Source organism: Dermacentor variabilis, chromosome 9 (genome assembly GCF_050947875.1).
Source record: "Dermacentor variabilis isolate Ectoservices chromosome 9, ASM5094787v1, whole genome shotgun sequence".
Lineage (NCBI taxonomy): Eukaryota > Metazoa > Arthropoda > Arachnida > Ixodida > Ixodidae > Dermacentor > Dermacentor variabilis.
The window spans coordinates 115,203,803-115,221,987 of NC_134576.1; the positions used below are offsets into that span (position 1 = coordinate 115,203,803).

General features: G+C 47.7%; 1 protein-coding gene across 3 annotated transcripts in view; it reads right to left on the bottom strand.

Annotated features, from left to right (window-relative positions):
• The window catches only part of LOC142557325 (uncharacterized), a 412,081-nt gene that overhangs the window by 228,029 nt on the left and 165,867 nt on the right, over nt 1–18,185 (bottom strand). The window contains exon 1 of one of the 3 annotated variants that reach the window (XM_075669069.1): nt 1,728–1,910. The exons of the other annotated variants lie outside the window; for them this stretch is intronic. The gene's annotated coding sequence lies outside the window, so the exon portion shown is untranslated. Of the gene's footprint in view, nt 1–1,727; nt 1,911–18,185 lie in introns of those variants that run through there. 3 annotated transcript variants of the gene reach the window in all.

The following is an 18,185-nucleotide window of genomic DNA, read 5'->3' on the forward strand; positions in this document are numbered from 1 at the left end:
GGTTAACGAGGTTTGTTACCCTCCACTATAGGAGGGGAACAGTGAGAGATGAAGAAAGGGCAAAAAAAAGGGAAAGTGAAAAGAAGTGAGGCGCGCGCAGGCACGACTGCTCAGAGGCAGAAAAAGAAAGGAAAATTTAGAGCTCTAGAAGACGTAGAGAGAAGGCATTTGAAATGATGTATTTTTTTTATTTTTTCCTGACATCTCGAAGACGTACGTTGTACTTCTTACTTGAAGATATAGGACTGGGTGCCTGGGGACGAAAGTTCTAAAATTATTGCACAGAAAGGTTTGTCAAGTGTAGATGACGTTTTGGCGCTGTCGGACGCGAGACGTGGAACCGACTGGTCGTGTCTCAGTCACGAGTAATTCCATTCACACCTTTCTATGCACGAGGAAAGAGAGGAAATTCATTAGGCACCGAGATCGAAAAGCCGCCGAACGGTGAAACGAATACGCAACAGCTCGCGGTAAGACGGAACCGCGGGGGCCTCGCGGACAAGTGTGCTGATGAGACCTGTCAGGGCACTGGAGGAATTGACGAAAAGAGAGAGAGAGAGAAAATAATAAAAGAAAGGTAGGGAGGTTAACCGGGACTGAGCCCGGTTGGCTACCCTACACTCGGGAAAGGGAAAGGGGGACGGAAAGATTAAAAGAAGAGAAAGTCCACTGGAGATATCAGTCGGTCACTCAGTCCGGATCGCAGACGCTGACTCAATCCGGTCGCTTTCAAATATCGCAGCAGCGCTTTTGCGGCCTTTTGTAGCTGCGATATGCGAGGCCATGGTCTCAAGATCTTGTTCAAGGTGAACGGCCTTCCATCTAGTTGATTGAGAGCTGTGCAGAGGTCTTGCCTTTCATTTTACGAAAACTTATATCGTGCAAGTGTGGTACCTGTCGCCGCCTCGATGTGAAGATGCGGCTAATTTTCTAATATTTAGCTATCGGAGCAAACCAGATCAAAAGAAGGAGCTCGTACTGCAAGAAAGAGGAAAGTTAGAGTTCTAAAAAACGGATAACAAGAAATGTTTTTTAGAGGACTCAAACATGACCATCTCACTTATTTGATCATGGGCTTGGCGCAGGAGGGCGGAATAAAACAAGCGCTTGACAATGTAGATGATAATCGCTGTCGCAGCATGCGTGCCAGAAGAACGATTTAGTATGTTTTTCATGAAGCATGCATACGTTTCTTCAGTCCCAGGCACACTAGAGAAGCACTAGCTGGAATTCAATAACAGCCACGAATAGAGGGGTAGCTAAGGAAACGCTCCAAGGTCGCGACACGGGTGCTAGAACATATATCTGTTTCGGAGTCACGCAAACACATGTTAAAGGTTAAATGTTAAGCATTAAGCTAACATTAAGCTAACGAAGACCTACAAAGTAAAGTTTCACTAATAGATTTTGCCGTAGGCATCACATGGACGATTTTTCTCCGTAATAGGTTGCTGTTAAATTCACGCATTGAGGCGTTATAGTTAAACGCAAGAAGTTATCGGAAAGTAATGAAGACAGACTGGCTTGAAAACTAAATGTCTGTTTTCTCTAAGAGAGAACTTGCAGCGACCTCGTGCCTGACATTTGCAGGTTAATCCATCATGAACACATACCCGCATAAGGCATCGTACACGACGCACTTCGCGCCTAAAGCGGTATAAATGCGGTAGTCACAATGACTCGAATAATTTCGAGCTGTTCCCCCTTAGATGTGGACGACGCCTCACCTGCATTACAGGTTCTACTGGCACCACAGATGCTAGACGCAGCCGTCGGCTTTGCCGGTGATGGCCCACTCTGACTTGCACTCCTTGTTGGACCACTGCACCGTTACGTTCGAGTAGCGAGCAGACACGTGTTCTTCCGGCACGTGCGTGTACCCACCCGTCACGCGTCACGCTTGTACCCTTTTAGTTAAGCGTGACGGGTCTTGGGATGCGAGGGTTGTTGGATCGTTCCCCACCTGCGGCAAGTTGTTTTTTACATCCACTTTCATTTCCATTCACTTATGGTTCCTTTATTTCATCAATTAAGCGCAAGTAATTTCCCCCTATGTTGTCACTGGTGTCGGTGTTTGTTGGCTTCTTATGATATGACTAATAAACATCGGGCCCCTCGGTTAACCCCCTTTTTTTCTCGTTTAGGTCCTCGGAAGGTCGTTTCCTCGCGTGGGGCCTCACGTGTAGAACAAGGCGAGGCCTTTGTCACCAATGTAGCGTGCGCAGATACTCGGACCAGTATGGCGACACGGGCCGAATTCACAAAACCACTTAGTTTGCAAGAATAAACTAAGAAATATGACTTGATTTGACTTGAGTCTAGCTAAAAAAGAAAGAGAGAGAGATTTAATTTGTAGATTGTGGCGTAGTCTACTTATCTTGTGTGCTTGCTTTCAGGGCTACTACTTGAACAGCAACATTCGTGAGTTGCACGTATAATAGTATTCCTATTGCAAATCGACCACGGACGTCCGTTAGACTTAACGCGGGCGCACATGAAACGCCTCTTCTGGCTTGCCTTAGTTCTTGAATCTTCGCACTTACGTTTTGTTTTGTAGAGTCGCTATGCTTGTCTGTTAGTGGCACGTGTGTGAGCGCTATATAGGGCAAGGGGTGACCTCGACTTCTTCAAAGTGCCTTGCTAATGCTAATGCCCATTGCTAAACACTAATGCAGCCTACCTTCCCTTTTGAGCGCAGTTACTAAACAACGACAACGACGTAAGAAGCTGCCTGCCATTGGCCAACCGACTTGGGTTATACTTCTATTACCGTTGTTCTAACTGAAGCGCAACCCTATTTCGTCTAGCAATTAAGCACGCGTCGACGAAAGAAAGAAAATAAAACCGCGAACGTCTTTTCAGTCACTGATACGTGAAAACGACAAACAGAAAAGGAACATGTTGAGGGAAGAACAGGAAACAAAAAAGACAAGCGTAAACGTGCTATTAGGATAGCTGTATAAGCAGAAAGGGAAATGCATAAAAAATATGCAGATCCAGCGTACGCGTTGAAATCAGCGTGAAGTAGCGTGTTCGTGAAGTGGTCGATAACATGCTCAAAAATAATAATAATAAGCGCGATGTGCACGAATGTTTTTACTGTCACCGTATGCGGCGTGTAATCTCGTCGATTGTTTACGTTTCTACACACCTTAACGTCACGCAATGTTTGTTTTTTTTTGAAGTGCACCATTCGCAAGATATATGCGGCAACGCAAACAGCAGTTCGTGCGTGGTCACAGTTTAAGACGTCGGAAACAGTGACGTCACGACGACGAAGGCGGTGTTTGATGTTTGTCGAGAGAAGAATGTACCTGCCGACTCTCCCGAATTTTACGAAAAGTTTACGAATTTGTGCTCGTTTTACGATTTCACGAATCTTGCGTCAAGCTTTACGAAAAAAAAAAAAAAGGTTATTTGCGAAAATGTCTCGTTCCTAGGTCCCCGGACACTCCGTCCAATATTTTCCGACGTTTCGTGAGAGGATGGAAGACAAGAACCTGCTGCTATCAAGTTTATAGCGAGAATTAATTTGCTGAAGTAGTCACGGGAACAGCCACTGTGATCTAAGCAATGCGTTGTTTGTCACTATTCGCTGCGCCGTGCTTGTTGATGCCTAATGTGCTGAATTGAAAGCTCGAAGTCATATTTAATAAAGCGCGCATGTATCCTTGGAGATGACGTACGTTCAGGTTAAGCTTTAAAAAAGAAGTGCGTGCTATCCCATCCCCCCACTCCCCGTTTTTTTCTTTTTTTACGAAAGATTTTACGAATTTTTTTAAAGCTTACAGGCTGGCAGGTATCGAATAATGATGAAGAGAGCTGCTATACACGAAGCGACGTGGCGACCCCAAAAATTGCGGTAAGGCTGGCTATTATACTCGCCCCGTTTCACTCCAGCGTCTGTGGCCTTGTATAAGGCCACAGACGCTGGAACGCAGGCCCCCTTGTGGTCTTGTTGATTTCAAGTAAGATGCCACTAACTCGCGTTTGTTCCCTCACCCAAACAAAGCACGTTTACGTGCTCGCGGTGAGACGCGACGTGCAGCAGTAGTCTCAAGGAGCTATAGGGCTGGCGTAGGCACTACGTAGGTACGGGTGCGACTGCGGTTGGATGACTAGAGCACGGCCTCCTGCATTTTTCGCAATGCCAGCCTGCATCATCATCATCAGCAGCCTGGTTACGCCCACTGCAGGGCAAAGGCCTCTCCCATTCTTCTCCAACGACCCCGGTCATGTACTAATTGTGGCCATGTCGTCCCTGCAAACTTCTTAATCTCGTCCGCCCACCTAACTTTCTGCAGCCCCCTGCTACGCTTCCCTTCCCTTGGGATCCAGTCCGTAACCCTTAATGACCATCGGTTATCTTCCCTCCTCATTACGTGTCCTGCCCATTCCCATTTCTTTTTCTTGATTTCAAGTAAGATGCCACTAATTCGCATTTGTTCCCTCACCCAATCTGCTCTTTTCTTATCCCTTAACGTTACACCCGTGATTCTTCTTTCCATAGCTCGTTGCAGTCAGCCTGCAGTGGCGCCATAACCGGGGGGGGGGGGGGCGCAGTCACTTAGAGGGCGCCACTTTCCCAGTTTAGTTGGTCACAGTTTATGGGGGAGGGGGGCATGGTTAGGGTAACGTCAACTAACTGTCCTCGCGCGGGATATGACGTCATGCGAAAGGCACGAGGCGGTAGCAGCACGGCCAGCTAAAGTTGTCCAAGCTATAGCTAAAACAGGGATAAACTGAGTGGTAATGTGGTGCTGCCGCAGTGGACCAACGGCTCCAGGGCATTGCAAAGCGACTGGGCAGGCATTGAAAAACATAGGAGGCTATCTCTGATTAGAGCATCGTGGTGTTTTTCGGGTGGAGCACATTTTTCCGGGTCCCACCATTGTGCACGTAGGGTATGTTGCCTATTTGGTGAGGCAGCGGACGCGGTTCGCGACAAAAAAAAAAATAAAAGAATGCGTCGCTTTAAAATAGGTGCACACAACTTATGGCATCGCACCTAATGTCAACTTAGGAGACAAAGAAGAAAAAAAGAAGATCCAAGTGCATGACCTAATAAAATGTTTTGAGAAAATGGGCGGCCTAGGCCCGGGCCACGATTTTGCCGGAATTTCAATAAAGTTGTTACCGCCACGTCCGAAGTTCGTGCGACTAAATTTTCAAAACAAAAAGTAAACACAAACTGAGCACGGTAATTTCAAATCGAGCGAGTAAGCACGGCGCTTACTCCAGCGGTGAAAGGCCTGATCAACCCGCCGTGGTTGCTCAGTGGCTATGGTGTTGGGCTGCTGAGCACGAGGTCGCGGGATCGAATCCCGGCCACGGCGGCAGCATTTCGATGGGGGCGAAATGCGAAAACACCCGTGTGCTTAGATTTAGGTGCACGTTAAAGAACCCCAGGTGGTCAAAATTTCCAGAGTCCTCCACTACGGCGTGCTTCATAATCAGAAAGTGATTTTGGCACGTAAAACCCCAAATATTATTAAAGGCCTGATCGCAATATTTGCCCATTCGCGGCGATAAGAGGAAGAACTCATTATATTTGCCTGCATCATACTAACGAAAAAAAAATAAAGAGATCATTTCTGACTGCGAAAGTCTTCATGGCTATCTAACATTGCGCTTCCACTGAAAGGCAATATGGATTTAATTTTCATTTCTCAGCGGAATATATCTAGGATGCAGTGATTCATGTTCCACAACTCCACCTTGCTGATCAAGGAAGCCACATTTCGCTGCACGTCCAAAAAAAAAAAAAAAGAAAAAAAACTACTAAAAGCTCGCTAAACCTTGGATGGCCGTTAGACAGTAGTATTGCTAAACGAATCGAACGAAACAATGCATTTTACGTTCGGTAAATAAAAAGAAAAGCTAGGTGCGAAAAAAAAAACGAAGTCATTGTTCTCTGGAGAAGCAATGCTAAGCGATAAACAACGAAGACGCGATCATTCCCTTCAATTTCTTGAAACGTCGTGCATCTTCATTCCTTAAATATTAACAACTTTCACCAGCAGCTTTTCTACATCTGACAGCAAATAATGAATGCGCAGAGATGGCACCGAGGAAATCACACACACACACGCACGCACACACACACACACACACACCGGATGACGAGCACGTAGTATCGATGCGTTTGAAAAGATGAAAAGTGCAGTGACCACGCTGAGACATTTGGTCAATGTCCGCACAAATGTACAGCCCAAGAACGTCGAGAAAACAAAGAAAGCAAGGCTATAAAAAAGTGAATCAATCATATACGTAAAGAAGCGTTGAGACTAGCACAAAGGGGCAAATGAAACGGTCCACTCCTTCCCGTTCTTCTCAAATCCCTTTTCGCGCAATCGTCTGTTCGTGACATTCCCTTTATCTTCCGACGATCTTGAGAGGGAATATTTATTCGCCGAATTGGTTCTGCTCATTTGTTCCCGCCGCCCAAGAAATTAAAGAAAAAGGTTGAAGGAGTAAGCGGGAATTGTCTAATACGGCAAATGCCTGTCCCCTTTTTTTTATTTGTTGTTTGTCCTAAATTCACCCTTGCCGTTCCACTTTGCCTCCTGGGCACCCTGTCTGCTTTCTTTTCAGTTTTTTTTTCCTTTTTTTAATATGTACGAATTTCAAATTCACTTACCCCGTGATTTTCCTTTTTCTTAAGTGCTTGACATCTCCCCACTTTATTTCCCATTCTCCATTCATCCTCGCTTTCTCACCACGCTCACGGTTTTCTTAAACCAATTCCCTGCGTTCCTACCCTATTCCCCCTGCTTCGTGCGTCCGCTGACGTCCGTTCCTGGGGCGGCAACTTCACCCTTCCCTCCCTCCCTTTTCGCTAGCTTTATCTGCTTACGGCGAAGGTAGAATGCGTAGATCCACTTACACACCTGACCTTTTCTTTGTGTTCTTTCTTTCCTTCTTTCTTTCTTGCGCGACAAGTCGAGTCAAGCCAGGTATTCGCACATACGTCCTCGCACAGGGCGTCAAAGGAAACCTCATACCTCACTGCACAAGCAGCGGAGAGTAGATTTACACGATTCACAAAAGACCCCCACCCCTTCCGAGGGGCTGCCTTCAAAGAGCAAGCTAAGAAGGGAGGAGGGGGGGGGATGACGAGAAGAAATGAGATCTGTCACCATAGGCATTCGGAGGAGACGTCGAGCGCGAACAATTTTCTAGCTCTGTGCTCAAGATGCCGAGAGAAGGGCACGCGCATGTCTTATCATATACCTGCACTCTAATTCGTAGTCAGTCCTTTTTCTCGCCTACCAAGAAAGAGAACTTAAAAAAGAAAAAGAAAAGAACTCCAGAACGACCCCCTTGAGAGGCCTTCTACAATTATTTTTTGAAGTGTCCGGCTTCCGACAGCCACTTACCCTGTCCTACCACTACCCCACGGTTATCAGTCACCTGTGACGACGAATGACTGATTGATTACCAGACGTTTTACTGCTTTTATTATTGCAACTTGCACAAATTGCATCGGCGCCTTTCGCAGCTATTTAATGAGCTGCGGAATTGAAATGTGAAACGAAATGACGTGACGTCCAATTTCTCTGTCACCACAAAATCAATTCACCGATTATTTATTAATTTATTGAATAATTCATTGATTGCGTCACCGATTGATCGACTGATCGATCTTCACGTTCTAAAGCAACACAAACAAACAACTACGGATTCGTTCCGATCACTTCAGGTTCCGCAAGGCACAACTTAAGACGCTAAGTGACAAGAACGCCTCGCCGACCTTCCTTTCCTGCACCAATAAAATTCATAAATTATCATCGTTCATTCATTTTCTTCTGAACGCGGCTACCGGGGCTGGAAATCGAACCCACGACCTCGTGTTCAGCGGCGGAACGACATACAGTAACTCTGCTACTGAGGGCCGGTGGCAGCTAAACGCGTAAATATGGTTGACGAACTACGCTGTGACCGTATTAAAAACGCGAGAGTATTCTGGAGCGTTCCACGAACTGTTTCGCTCGCACGCTATGCGTTTCATGCAAACGCCATTCATCGTTTCGCGGTCGCGCATTCCGCGCTGCTCCGAGGAACCGCCTCCGATGACGACAAGGGGCGCATAATAACGAGCTTATTTGCGTAGCGAGAGGAATTCCACGTGACCCACCACTGCCCTCCACTATACCCGCGTCGTGTATTTCTCTCTTTCTGTGTTACCGAGCAAAGAGGGGGGGAAAAAAGAAAAGAAACCACGCATTCTATTAAAAATTCAGATCAATGGCCAACACGCCTAAATATTTTGCACGCGCACGCCGAGACGATGACAATAATAAAAGTAATGGCGCGCTTGTGCAAACGGTAAGTTAAATAATGCGAGCCAGTATCGAAATAAAAGAGAACATGGGAAAGTGGAAAATATTTGCAGGAAAAAAAGAAACAAAGGAAGTACAGACTGTACTGAGCCTCGAATTCCTGCGCGGTGCATTACATTCGTTGATCGGCGGACGCTAAGCTTTCTTTCAATGTGCGTGCGTGTTGATTTTGCGCATCTTAAAGCCAGTAATTGCTTCATGCAGTAAGCAACCTGCAAAAGCTGCAAAAAAGAAATCCAGTTGAGCATAATTTCTTCGGCACAATTCAGCAAGCCAACAAGACGTTGTCGCACACGCACAAACGCACGCACGCACACACACACACATGTATGTGCTCACTCACTCACTCACTCACTCACTCACTCACTCACTCACTCACTCACTCACTCACTCACTCACTCACTCACTCACTCACTCACTCACTCACGCGTAGACAGAGAGACGCATACGCACATGGAACGTCCGCAAAGACCGGGAAATCTAAAAACCGGAGTGCCTGCATGAAACGGGCCTACATGCCTATATTTAATTTCGTTCTGGCGTTGTGCCGCGTGGAAAACCCAAGCAAATAAAAAGAAAGGAAGAATTACGCGCTGTACTCTTATGAACCAACTCGAAAGCGAAACGAGAGACCGCGAAGATTCGAGATGTGTTTCACCAACGCCTCTCCCTCGCTCTCTTTTCTCTCGCTCCCTCTCTCTATTCTTTATATATATATATATATATTTTTCTCAATGTGTAAGGCGATGCAGGTGATCGCTGCGGCTGTGCTCGACGCCTCTTCATTTTTCTCACGTGCGTGCTCACTGCTGTCATAAAAGAAATAAAGAAAGAAAAGATGCGGAGGAAGTGTTGCTACACGCGGTACACCGCATATTCCACGAACGCCGTCCGCACATGCTGCAGCCGTGAGCAATGTGAAAAATGACCGCGGAATTCGTTCTTGAGCAACGATTACTGATGGTGCGTGGATTCGGATCTGACACGTTCGTACGTAACAACGTTTCATACGTTCATACGTTTCCCGTTAAAAAAATAAACTTCATCGGCATTGAACCCACTCACGCGGCGGCATCTCTGTTCAGCCAATACGACCACTTGAAAGTCATTCGGGTGATCTCCTCTCCTACATCGCTCCGGGTGTACCCTCGTATACAGGCGAAGGAGAAGCGAAAGCGGTGTGCGCATGGCCTAAGTAATTATTATTATTATTATTATTATTATTATTATTATTATTATTATTATTATTATTATTATTATTATTATTATTATTATAGGAAAGGGAAAGCGAGGAGCAGGCTGGCAACTGCCACCGGAAGGGGCACAACGCCTGCCTACTCTCCAGAAGGGAGGTGACAGCAACACAGAAATGGAAGATAGGAAGGAGAGGAGAAAAGAGGAAAGGAAGAGCAACAGGATATATCTAAAGACTAAAGAACACAGTACAGATCCCACAGAGTAGGGCGGGTCACAGACGGTCAGGCTGCTACGGAATGTTGAACAGAATAGTTTCGACGCTACAAACGTGAACCTAAGTTAACTCTAGAAGAGTAAGTAGAGCGCGATGGACCCTGATCACGTTTAGATGCACAACCACTGGGGTACAAACATTCGTCGAGTGTCGTACACCGCAGGCCAAGGAGACGATAGTCTCTCACTTGGCCTGCAGTGTACGGTGCCTGGGTAAACTCGGCCGCCGTGAAGACACGGACGAACGCGATCTAGTAAGCCTGTTATAAAGCAATCGCGTCATCGCACTGGGACGTGCTTCCTGGTTCGCTCTCTGCGTGTTCGCAAATGCCTCGCGCGCGTGCTAGGGGCCGGTGCATAACGTGAGAATTCATTTCGTTCGATTCCACATCTTTCCGGTCATCCGCCGATCCCGGTCGACCGGCCGATTTGAAGGAGACAGCGTGGGCGGGGCGCTTCTCGAACAGCTGACGAAGGGCGAAGCGAAATATATCGTTCGAATTAGATACCGTCGGAATACCGCGACCTTGGTTCCTGCTTCGAGGAATGTTTATACCCCAGTGGCTGTGCATCTAAACGTGATCAGGCCCATCGCGCCCTACTAACCTTTCTAGAGCTAACTAACTTAGGTTCACGTTTGTAGCATGAACGTTCCACATTGTGTAGCAGCGTGACCTTCATTGACCGGCCCTATTGTGTGTGATCAGTACTGTACCCTAACACTTCTTCCTTCGAAGATGGGAGGCGGCGGCTTCAAACAGCTTGTAGTGTATATTGTGAACCGGTGATTACGTGCAGGTGATTACGTGAAACGGTGATTACGTGCAGCTTTACTTGGCGTCTCATCGTGGAGAACACAATTAGCCGCATAGCGAACTAGCCATGGATGCGGTTGATAATTGTGGAGGCTGTCCGACGCGGCGTCACTTTAATTCCGGCTGCAGAGTTCTACTTTAGTCTTTAGATTTGTCCTGTTGCAGGGTTCTACTTTGGTCTTTAGATTTGTCCTGTTGCTCTTTTTTCCTCTTTCCTTTTTCCTCCCCTCCTTCCTATCTTCCATTTCTGTGTTGCTGTCACCTCCCTTCAGAAGAGTAGGCAGGCGTTGTGCCCCTTCCGGTGGCAGTTGCCAGCCTGCTCCTCACTTTCCCTTTCCTGTTACCTGTGTATATGTGTATATGTGTTCAAAACAAATAATAATAATAATAAAGAAAGGCCACTCGGGGTATTCAGCCCCCGTCCTCGCCCTGCCGAGATTCGTTACAGAGTACTGCCGCCCCATAGTGTGAATTAGCGCACGTATACACGTGAGTTCTAGAAACAGTTGTCACGTGACGGTGTTAGCGTGGCAATAATATACCCGCCTGTTAAGAAGGAGCTTCCTGGCGATATTAAAACTGTCGCCACAGGTACGCGAGAGCGTCTTACACTGAGGTGCAGCGGTGGAGGAACGAAGTGAGTCTATATACGGCACAGGCTGTTCGGAGACCCGGAGAGTGCGGTGTGAAATCCCAATTGCCGTAATTGATGGCCAAAATTTCAACGGAACTTAGAAGAGAGGGCGGGCGCCAAGAGTGTCGGCGGAGGGCCGTATTCGAACGTTGCCTAACGGTCTTTATGGAAACCCCTATACGTATGCGTTAATGACGTCTGAGAAAGACTCCCGCAACAGCTGAAGACGGCACAGAAATCCTCGGTGCACTATCGCGGGCTCCGGCTTCACCTGAATATGTGCCTGATGTCAAGTAAAGATTAAGTGGCCCTCTACAGCTTTTACAATCAGCGCCTTCTTTCTTTCTTTCTTTTTTTCTCTGTGCCCACGTCAAAGCAAGGCCGTATAGGTACGCGTGGGGAAAAAGAAACCGGGCCGCCAGAAAAGCTTCGACCACCATACATCGGCAGCCCCGCAGCACAGCCTACTCGACGATGCATTCTTTATGCAGATGCCGCCCAGCGTTCGGCGATCGAACGAGCACAAACGCGCGGCACCGTCCGCCTACAAGCGTCGCGACGCGCGACCGGCTCGAACGGCCGTAAAGCAGCTTTTCTCGACGATCAATGTCATCTATCCAGGAAGAGCTCCCATCTTTTTCGGCCGCACCCCCTCGCAAGGAAAGCCAGTCGGGCCTCTTCCTCCGTTCGTGCTCTCGAAGCACCAGAAGCGCAAATCCTCGTGATTGATCGCGACCACCCAATCCCGCGGAAGGCAGAGAGCCCCGGACGTACATAACGCGCGGGGCGCCGCGCGGGCGCAGCACCGTCTGTTTACACAAGGCCGCATAAACAAACAAACGCGCGCACACATGAACACGCACGCACACACATAAAGGACACACGCAAGCTCGCACCGCTGCGGCGCGCGTGCTCACTGAGAAAGGAGGGTGGGGCGGAGGGAACGGCGGAAAACGACAAATGACACGGCGCTACACGGGCGTTTGCAAAACGGCGGTGCTGTAATGCCGTATACTACACCTGACCAACTCCGTGCAGTACGGCGAAAGCTACGGGACGCATCAGCCGAACCACTAAGAACTAGAAGAAAGGGGCTACTATACATCCACTGTCTGCCGCTGATCGCTCGGTGCCGACCGAACGTAAGCTTCGGTCACGGAAGGATTGCCAGCGGCACAATGGGCGAGATCGCCCTCCTCCTCTTCCCTCATCTTTTGAATGGTAGAATTTTAGCGCACCCTCTATACGGTCCGCCCCGTTCAGACCATAGAGTTTCCTACAAAATTTTGTAGGAAACTCTATGGTTCAGACAGGTGTGTACGCTATAGCGCTCTGCACAAAACCACTCAGTGGGCATGTCAGTGCGCGCATGCGCAGAAAGCTGGTGCGAGCAGGGAAAAGCGGAACGCTTCCCTCGATCGAGGCGATCCACGGGTACGCGTTCACGTGGCTTCCTCGTTTTTTGCAGCCAAGCTGTGATAGCACCCAGACGCGCTTGTCGAAAAAAAAAAAATTGTGAATTCTATATGCGCAGTTCCGTGCAGCGCGCCTCGCCGCGTGAAATCGGAGCGTACGCGACGCCCCGCGAAAAGCTGATTGGCTGACACGACGAGCTCTCTGCACCGAACGGAGTTGGGGGTGAGACGGCAGGCTTGCGTTTGATGCATTGGGCGTCGTATCGAACGAACTCGCCGTGATTCGGGTGTAACGACGGTGCGTCTCACTCCACTGCCATCAGCCAACCAGGTGCCGGTCGATTGCAGTCCCGACGCCAATGGTGGGAGCTTAAAAAATATTACCCGGCACTGCCACCGTACGATGGAACGCGGCGACGCCAAACGTGAATGAGGCGAAAAAGAAAATGCCGACCGCTTTTTCACGCGATGGTCTCTGGCGAAACGTCAGCGGTGTTGGATTTTTCTTTTTTCATTAGAGAGGCTTACTTCGCCTCAACACTTGAAGAGATTTATGCACAAGTTTTGTAAACGCTCTGTAGCAAAGCTTCGCAAACAGCGTGTTGGCTGCACATATACCGCGTTGCAAGTATACTCAGCAGCCCTTACGTGTGGATCGGGCCTTGAAAGGACCCCACCGCCTACTTATTATTCATATTTTTACACGTGAAATGCCGTCGCAACCGACGATCTCCGCTTTTTCTTCGAAGCACGTTACTACTGTATACGTGTTTGGTAGCAACACTCCGTTAACTAGATCGCTTGCGCGCCAGGACGGCGCCGGAAACTAAGCGCGACAGCCGATCTAAATCTGCCCGTCTTCAGAGAGCCATTGCTCTCTCAAGGCTCTTAACCCTTCAGGTTTCGAGCACTGCATGCCCTGACGCATTTTTTATATCGCGCCGGGCGGCGCGGTGAAGTCCACTGGACCTCGCGGCGGAGGTCATTCCCGGAGCGCTCAAACATTAATGAGGCAATTAACGGAGCTGCAGCGAGGGCTCCTGTAGTTTTTACTACCTGCACTGTCTCCTCTATTTTCTTTTCTTCTTTTTTTCCCTAGCTTAAGTCAGCTCTGCTAGCGACGCAAGTAGAAGCTGCCTGACATCTATATGCTTCAAGGGTGTTTCTTTCTGCACACACACACACACACACACATATATATATATATATATATATATATATATATATATATATATATATATATATATATATATATATATATATATATATATATATATATATATATATATTCTCCTTTTTTGAGATCGTCAATCACATACGCGTCACCGAGGACATGCAGTGGTCACGGTGCGTTGATGGCGTAGATTACGCTCTGCGCGCGGCGATATATCTTTGCGCGAAGAAAAAAAAAGTCAGCGCGAGTTTGCACACACCTAGGAAGTAATTTAAGTGCGCGGTCTTTCACGCGTGAACGAAATAAAAAGGAAAGAGAGAAAGATAAGGAACCGGAAAACAGTTACACATTACCGAGAACACATCTTACGCGTATGCGGAAAATGGCTAGCTTCATCGAAGCGATAAGCTGTATATGTGTATATAACCTCCCCTCGGTAAAACTCTTCGGCTCTCTGTATCGTAACCATAATCAGGTTATTTTGCCTCCACTGAAGGACGAAGGTCTCCCCCCGCAATCTGCAATTACCCACGTCTCAAATGCATCTGCAGACTCCACGTTGTGGCGGTTAATTTCCTAGTTTCGCATCACACAACCTGACTTTTTTTTACCTTCCTTCCACAGCATTTCTCTTTGCATGAATCGAGCCCATTATGCTTACTTCAAAGAACGACCGATTATTTTTTTTTCTACACATTGCATGGCCTTCCCCACTCGCCCCTTTTCGCTTAAAGCTTTATTGCGGGAGCTCCCGTCGAAATAAATGCATGGTAAAGGAGAAACCGACTTTCTCTAGAACCGCTCAGCCGATTTCTTTTTCTTTTTTTGGGGGGGAATCCGGGGTTTTGTGCGCAATACCATGATCTGATTATGAGTCACGCCGTAGAGGCGAGCTCCGGTTTAATTTTGACCACCTGGGTTACATTAACGTGCACCCAACGTACGGTACATGGATGTTTTTTTTTTTTTACATTTCGCCAACATCGAAATGTGTCAGCCGATAGTGACGGTGTTTGTTGGATATAAAGGAAGTTACGATCTCGCACGTAACTGGATTTTCAAATTATGACATAAATTATTTTGGAAAAGTTCTTGACAACTGCAAAAGATTCTAAAAAAAACAAAGTTTACAGCTAAGCTCAGGCATAAACAACATATTTCTGTCTTGGAAGCAGGACTTGAGAGCGAGGTACAGTTGGTATTCCATGCCTAATAAAAATTGAAGCGCCTGTCCTCTCAGTAGTCTGCCTTGAGCTCCAAAGTTCATTAGTCTCTAAACACTGCGCGCATATGTTATGTCTTACAGTGGGCATAAAATAGGGTGGTGGCGGTGGCGGTGATGGTGATGACGATGATGATGATGATGACGACGACGACGACGACGACGACGACGACGACTGTGCGCGTAAGATTGCATTGAACCGCTCTGTCGCGCAGTTCTTGTTCTCTCACGTTTCTTATCATCCATTAACTTTGCAAGCACTGGAGGAATGCGCTGTTTGTAATTTTACCTTGCTGTTGTAATTTTACCACAAACATGTCGAGATCGCCGCTGATATTAAACAAAGTAAGAAGTGCGCTTAACAATTAAAAGGAAACTACCATTTTTTCAGAGTGGGTAACAATTCCTTCCTCATTTAGTCATTCATACATTCATTTTTTTCTCGTTCTTTCCTCCCTTCTTTCCCTCTTTTTCGACACGAAGGAGTAAGAAGATTCGCAAATGCATACGTTCAACTTGAAACTGAGCGTCCTTATTGAGGGAAGCATATGGTGATTGTAGGTAACATTCCTTTTACTGCGATAGTTACTATAAGGTCAATTCAGGCGCACTTCCGCCGCCGCCGTCGCCGTGATGTTCCGTATAAGTTCAAATACGATAACACAGTGGCCACGCACCGTATGCTGTGGGTGCGGGGGTAAGCAGAGGCTCGAGCTTGCGCGCGTAAGGGAGGAAGGCGCGGAGTAAGCGCGCCGTCTTCCACTGCGCGCAAATCACGGGGAGGGGGCGGAAGGGGAGGGGGTGCGTTGTACTTCGGACGCGGCTGCGTATGGCGCGGCTGAGCGCGCCCGCGCGAGCTCCATCTTGAAATCGATCTGCGATAGGTACAGAGTCTAGGCGCGCCGAGGGCTGTTAGCTTCGCGTGCACTGTGTTCTCGCCGCTCAGTTCGCGTTGAAGCGAGATGCATCGCGAAGGTCGATTCGCTCGCTGCTGCTGCCGCACTTCCTCACGCCAGCGTCTTGACAGCTAGTGCCAGCGGTCATCGAATGATATGCGTTCATGCTTGCCTGTGCTCGCGTGACACCATGCTTGTTAATTTAGTTTGTAAGCGAATGTTCGCAAGCTTATATACGGCCGCTAAATCTACTGTCGTTAATTTGTATATTTGTCTAGTAAATGGATATCACACTCCATGCTTAGCCTTTGGGTCGACACAACTTTTTTTGTGTGTGTTTGTATATGTACTTTTTAACCATGCGCCAGCACTCAGACCTTAGGGCTGTTCCTGGGCACGATAAATAAAAATGTCGCAGTTTCAGCTCAAAGGCGAAGAATCGATTGCGATAGCAGATTACTAGACGGTCGTACGAAGTAAGTATAGTAGTTTTATTCGCCGTATAAACTTTTAGTAACTTGTTTGGGTCAAAACTGCGACATTATGTTTTTTTTTCATTCAATCTATGACACCCTGACTCACAAGTCGACTAAAACACTCGCCTATCGTGTATGCCTTAAATCAATGACAGCATCCTCAGACGCCCCTGAGAAGAACACATTCTGCAAGCGGATCACTGGGAACGCACTATATATATATATATATATATATATATATATATATATATATATATATATATATATATATATATATATATATATATACGAGAGACATTAAGCAATTGCCCAACGGTGGCAAAGATTCTACGCGCGCGTCATTTTCAACCAGGCGACAAATTTTGGCAGACATGACAACGCGCCTGATTTCAGGCTTCTAATAGTTGGTTTTCGTTTGTCTGAAATAGTTTCTTTTTAAATCGCGCGTGGCAGCTAGCAAAATCCTAAACTGGCTTACTCGAAGAGGCGGACATGCACGATAAATCAAAATGCATAATCGACTATTTAAAAAAAATTCCCTAATTAAAGTTTAACTTATTATCTTATGGCGCGTACCGCACAATTTATTCATTGTACAGGTTAGCTGGAGAGGCGCATTCACTTGCACCGAATTCCGAGGGTGATGCCAGTTTCGAGGCATCCATTCCCAACCTGCGCAAAGAAATACCTTGGCGTTTCAGTTATTCTTGTTTTTCACTTCAAAACGAGGGGTTACGTTTAAAAAGTAAGTAGCACAAATGTGCAACAGAACAGTGAGATGGGTGCTTGCGGCCCACAAGTCAACGAACAAAGTGCCAGCGGTCGCGACACAACGCCAGCTCGCCCCTCAGAACGGGAATGACCGAGGCTGACGTACCAGAAGCAGCAGCCAGACGTGAGTGACTTGGCCGGCGAGGTTAACTGCGTCGTTTAGCCTTTCCCTGAGCTCGCGTTCATTTGAAACAACCAGTTTTACTCCCCGCGCCGGCCTGTTTGTTTATTTTCTCTCCAATTTCCCTTTCCGCGTGCCCCGCTGACGAGCGGCGTGGGACGTTGACATTTCCAGGCGGTGACGCATTGCCAGCGGCCGGGTCAGAGCGCTGCAGCAGCGAAAGAAAGGGCTGTCAGGAGGCGCATTCCGCGCGGAGAAGGGTATCAAAACAGAAGGTTACGTAAGCGTCGAGAATCGGAGCGGCCGACGGCGACTGGTTGAAGGGACAGGCCAGGAGTGTCAGGAACTAGAAGCCAGCGTCACCGAGGAGAACAGCGTCGCTGGGAACGGGAGAACGCGGTGTGCGAGCGAAATGCAGGGACGTCGGAAGTGAGTGAGTGAGTGAGTGAGTGAGTCTAGTCAGTGAGTCAGTCAGTGGATGTGAATACATTGGGTGAGTAAGAGGCTGGGCCGAGATGCGTATCTGGGTGTAGTGGTGAGAGAGAAGAGAGAGAGTACAAGTGGGTGTAGAGGTGCTGTGAGTGATTGGGTGAAGCCCAAGTGTAAACAGACGTATTGGTGGTGTGACTGGGTGACTGAGTGAAGGAGTGAGCGTGCGACTGAACAGAGAGCGTATTAAAGTGGATGCGTGGGTGTCGCGATTGGCGATCGCGTGAACACTGAAAGCCGCTGTGTGGATGGCGAGAGGGAGCGAGTTATCGGGCGGGTTAGCAAAAGAATGGGCAAGCGGGCGGTGACATCGAGTAAATGAAGCGTCGTTGAGCGAGCAAAAGAAGGAGGGGGAAATTA